This window comes from Terrapene carolina, unplaced genomic scaffold (genome assembly GCF_002925995.2).
Source record: "Terrapene carolina triunguis isolate 2854851 unplaced genomic scaffold, T_m_triunguis-2.0 Scaffold34021, whole genome shotgun sequence".
In the NCBI taxonomy this organism is placed as follows: Eukaryota; Metazoa; Chordata; order Testudines; family Emydidae; genus Terrapene; species Terrapene triunguis.
Window position 1 is genome coordinate 1,958,585 of NW_020698372.1, and position 5,228 is coordinate 1,963,812.

Below are 5,228 nucleotides of genomic sequence, written 5' to 3' on the forward strand. Positions count from 1 at the left end.
TTCCAGAAACAAAATTGATTCCATCTTTCTGGCATTCTTTTGTCTGCTCCCTCCCTTGTAAGTAGGAAATGTTTCCCCTCTAGGGGAAAATATGGCAACTTTGGTGGAAGACTCTCAGTTAAATGCCTTACACTTAGAGGAAAAAAGAAATTTCATTTTAAAACTCTTAAGATCATCTTGTTTGTGTATGTCTGTCTTTGATAAATAAGCTGTTGAAGTGATGCCTACTCAACAGTGTGAACATGTAGAACATGACAACTTGCCATAAAAGCGTAGCACTGATGGTTTGTGTAGGTCTACCTGAGCAATTAATTTTCTGTTCTTAGGACCCTCCATCTTTACAACTTTGTAAATCTCTTCTTATGTTTATACATATAAATATTTTAAATTGGGAAATGTCAGTGTTAAGGAGTATGCATGCCTACTGTCATGATTGTGTGGATAGTAAACTATGTGCAGTAAATGGTTGACAGGGGGAGGGACAGAGGGCATTCCATCAAAAACAAATTCAGGTAAAACTAAATCTTATGTGACTGAAACTAATTTTTTTTATATCTGGGCAGGAATTTTATTATATTCTGAATCATTTTGAAAAGGGGCAGTTAGCATAGTGCCAGTGGGACCCATCAATCAATCATAAACAAAGGAAAAATGTAAATAAGCTGTAGCCATGGATTCCGGTGTAACCTTTTCATTTTTTAAAAACACTTTTATTTTGGAAAATGACCTATTAGGCTGAATCGAAGCCATGGGGGAAGAGGGAGGGAAATATGGGGAGGAAAAGGCTAGTGGATCTGTCTCACTTTGAAAGTAACGTGAATGCTGCATCTTTTCAATTCTGTCAATGCTTCCATATGGAAAACAAATGCAATAAAACTTTTCCAAAAATTGTTTCTGCCCCTTTCTTACTCTAAATGTTTGCACAATTTGTAGTGCCTCTTTAAATTTTCATCTTCAGCCAAGCTGGGAGAAGCATGAAGGTTAAGTAACTTTAGTGCTCAGTTTTAAAGTTTAAAAATTAGTTAATCAGTAATGCACTGTTAGCTATTTAACTACTTTTAGGTGGTTAAATTGCTATCATTGACTGCATCCAGAGGGTAAACAGTCCCCATATTTTCCTCTTGCATGCTGAGGAGTAAATCCACAATAGTGTTCATATCATCTCAATTTGTTGCTATAGGAATGCACACAGGATTATATGATCTCATTGTATGCTTCAATAGGAGACATTGGTGGAAGAAAGATGCCTTTAGCATGCACACAGTTCTTAAAAAAAGTCTTTCTGCTCCTGCAACTGTCCCTTATTTTTCTTTATGATCGATCTCTACTGGGAAAGCCATTGTCATGTGTGTGTCTGAAACCCCCAGAATATGTTTACTACTTTAATTCTAATTTGTGGTATGACAGGGGATTTGATTAGTGCTGCTGTCTAGTTAAAAATCATGGGCCAGATCCTCAGCTGGTATAAATTGGCTTAGCCAGTGGGAGCATGGAGGTTTGTTGATTTACACCTGCTGAGACTCTGGCCCTGTAACATTTTAAAAACACAATCAAGTACGTTAATCCAGATTATTAAAACTGAAAATTAAAACACGTATTTTTGCTAAATTAGTTTACCTTTTAACATTTCTCTGACTGGCAAGTTCCAGTTTGAATTCATTTCTGCCTTTCTCATGCATTATAGAAATTATATTTACATGCCACAGCGTTGTTTACATGAGTAACTAAAATGCCAGAACATTTTATTGGACTTAAATTTGGTACACTTTTTTTCTCCCAAATCCAAATGTTGTCAGACAATGGTTATTTTGAGGATAACTGTTGTAATTACATATAATAATTTAAATATTACATTGTATATTTTTTCTAATATAGTACACTTTTCTTTTAAGTGAAATTTCAAAACACCTTTTAGAAATGCCCATGGTTTTCTCTATTTCCAGAACTGTGTGTATATATATATATATCTAACAGTGACCAATGGTCTGTCATTTTACTGGAAACCACTGCTTTAGACCATCCTGACAGCAGCACAGGTGACACCATATTAGACCAGGACACAGAGTTTTAATAGTCCAGTGATCTCCATGTCTTGAATACACATGTTAAATGGATTGCTGGGCACTGCACAATATGATTATCTGATTAACTGCACTCTAATTAGCACAACCTCTTGTTGACCTTGTGTACTGTATGACAGCCTAAATTACTAGATAATGCCTGGGATCTAAAATGTAAAAAAAAAAAAAAATGCTACCGAAAAGTTATAGGGCTGTTACTCCAGTTCACCATAGAAACTGTGAAAAAGGAATTAACACAATGGTGAATCAGGCCTATAGGCTCTGCTGTTTGGGAATCAGTTTAAGCAGTAGAAAAAGAGCTTGGTTTCCCATCTCTTCCCTTCCTCTTACACACACTTGCACTAGTTCTTAAAAATAAATGCCATAAACAGCAGTGAGGATAGTAATGGTTTGGTTCTAACTCTGCAGATAGCTTCCGGGTTTGTTAGCAAACTGCAGAGAACCTAAACCTGCTTCTGTGCTTTAAGCTGAAAAGTGCTTCAAGCTCACCACCCCAATAGCGCAATTGCAGGACGCCGAAGCAGACTTGCTTAGTTTCTCACGGGGACACGAACAATAGTTTTAAATGGGGCTAGAAAGGCATTGCTTTTCTGTGTGACTATTGCCTGTCTCCAGTACTGCTTGACAGAAGAACAGAAGCTGAGCACCATATTCACCAAGCAGCAATAATAGTAATGGTGCCTACGTTTGCAAGGGCTTCACGTTGGAATGTATAATATGTTGTCAAAGCCACACATTTCCTCATCCCTTCTGCAAGCTGTTTAGGCCACGGGCATTCTCAAAAGTCTTTTTTAAAATTCTGGCTTATGGACTTGTGTCAACAAATGGAAAACTTCTCTAAATGAACTCTGAAAAAGGTTCCAGTTTAATGCACAGAATTGCATGGTGCTCTTCCTCTCCTGCCTGCCTATACCAAATCTCTATTTTGAAACTACAACTGCCACTATCTGAAAACCTAGGCAGTAACGCCTCACTTAACGTTGTAGTTATGTTCCTAAAAAATCCGACTTTAAGTGAAACAATGTTAAGAGAATCCAATTTCCCCATAAGAATGAATGTAAATGGGGGGGTTAGGTTCCAGGGAATTTTTTTTTTTGCCGTACAATACAGTACTATAATTGGGAGGTGTCCCCACCTTACCCCACACAGGCACAGCCCACTGGCACTGGAGATGAGGCAGGCAAGGAGGCTGAAGGTGCTGTAGGCTAGGAGAAGCACGTTGTGCAGCAGCAGCAGCAGCTTCCCCTACTCTGCAAGCGCCAGGGGCGGGGAGCTCAACCCTCAGCCTGCCCACACCACCCCCTCCCCCAAGCCCCCACCCTTAACTCACCTCTTCTCCCCCTCCTCCTCCCCCTTTACTCCACACGCTGCATCCTCGCTCTTCCCCCCTCCTGCCCATGGCAATCAGCTGGCTTGCAGCATTCAGGAGGCAGGAGCGAGGACTCGGCGCGCAGGCTCCCCCTCCCTCCCGAACGCCGCAAGCCAGCTGATTGCCGGAGGCAGGGGAGGGAGGGGGGAGGTGCGCCGTGTCCTCGCTCCTCCCCCATCGCTCCTGCCTGCGGCAATCAGCTGGCTTGCGACATTCAGGGGTCCGGAGAAGCAAGGATGCGGCACACCTCCCCCCTCCTTCCCCTGCCTCCTGCTGGTGGCAATCAGCTGGTTTGCGGCATTTGGGAGGCAGGGGAGGGAGGGGGAGCCTGCATACCGAGTCCTCGCTCCTCCCCCCTGAACGCCGCAAGCCAGCTGATTGCCACAGGCAGGGGGAGGGGGAAGGTGCTGATCCGCGGGGTCTGTTGGTGGGCGGGAGGCACTGTTGGGGGGGGTGTAGGGGAGCTAATAGGAGGGCTGCCAGCTGTGGACAAAGCAGGCAGCCAAATGACGTTATAGCGAAGCATTGCACAACTTTCAATGGAGCATATTCTGTAATTGAGCAGGGATGTAAGATCAAAACATTAAGTGGGGAGGTACTGTATCATATTATTTATCAGGCCTACTACTTGTAAAGTGGTGGTTACACTCTGATGATATAAAAGCAAAGCCTGAGATGATTTTTCGGCCAAGTTCTCCTGAAAGAATCTATGGATAATTAGAGAACCAGTAGAATTATAACATCACAATAATGAGAAGAAAGTATTTAGCAGAGTTCTGAGAGAAGATCTTTAATAAAGACCCAATATCTTTCATTAAGGATGGGGGAAGTTCTTACTCTAGATTTATTATTTGTTTCAGTAAACCTACGCTGCCCATTTATGGACCAGAGCCCTGTTGTGATAGGCACTAAACAAACACACAACAAAAAGACAGTTTGTGGCCCAAAGAACTCACAATTTAAGGCTATGTCTACACTAGAGAGCTTACAGCGGTACAGCAGTACTGCTGCAGCTGCGCCACTGTAAAGTCTCCTGTGTAGCCACTCCATGCCGATGGGAGAGTGCTCAAAAAATTAAGAATCTTTTACTGCAAGAATGGCATCGACAATTGTTCTCCTCTGAAGATTTGTGTGTACGCGCACCAAACTTGGAAACTGAATTCAATCAGTAAAATATAAAACAAAACATTTTGCCCTGCCTTAAACGGAGATTGCAACACAGTCAGTACTATGGATATAGATATTATGTATGCATATGCATGCGCCCCCCCTATAGTAATGGGTGCTGATAATGGCCAGTAATAAATTATAAAAATCTCTTCTTTTTCGTCTACAGGGTATCGAGCGCCTTAAGAATCAGACGCCTACTTGGGAAAAAGTCAGAAGCTGGGAAGGGATGAAACTGGCTTTTGGTGGCGATTTCTCCCTGAGCTGGTTCAATCCTTTTTCAGGCCTGAGTTGCAAAAAGGCTCCACCCTCTGGGGTGGCAGCAGTTCCTCCACCTGAAATAGTGACTGAAGAGGCTCTTGAGCAATTCTTGGAACAAGAGGCTGCTGTCCAAGTGTTAAATGAATAAGCAAAATCCTCTCCAAAATGTCCACAAGCTCTCCGTTTTAATTAAATGTTTGCAGCCCAGATTTCGCTTTAAGGGGCCATGGTGCAGAAAACATCTGGACATATTTGTCCAGAAGTCAGGTGCAGTCCTAGTAGAAGTAATGCAAATCTCTATTGAATGCCCAACCAATGATGAAACGTATAAGCTCTATTTCTACCATTGG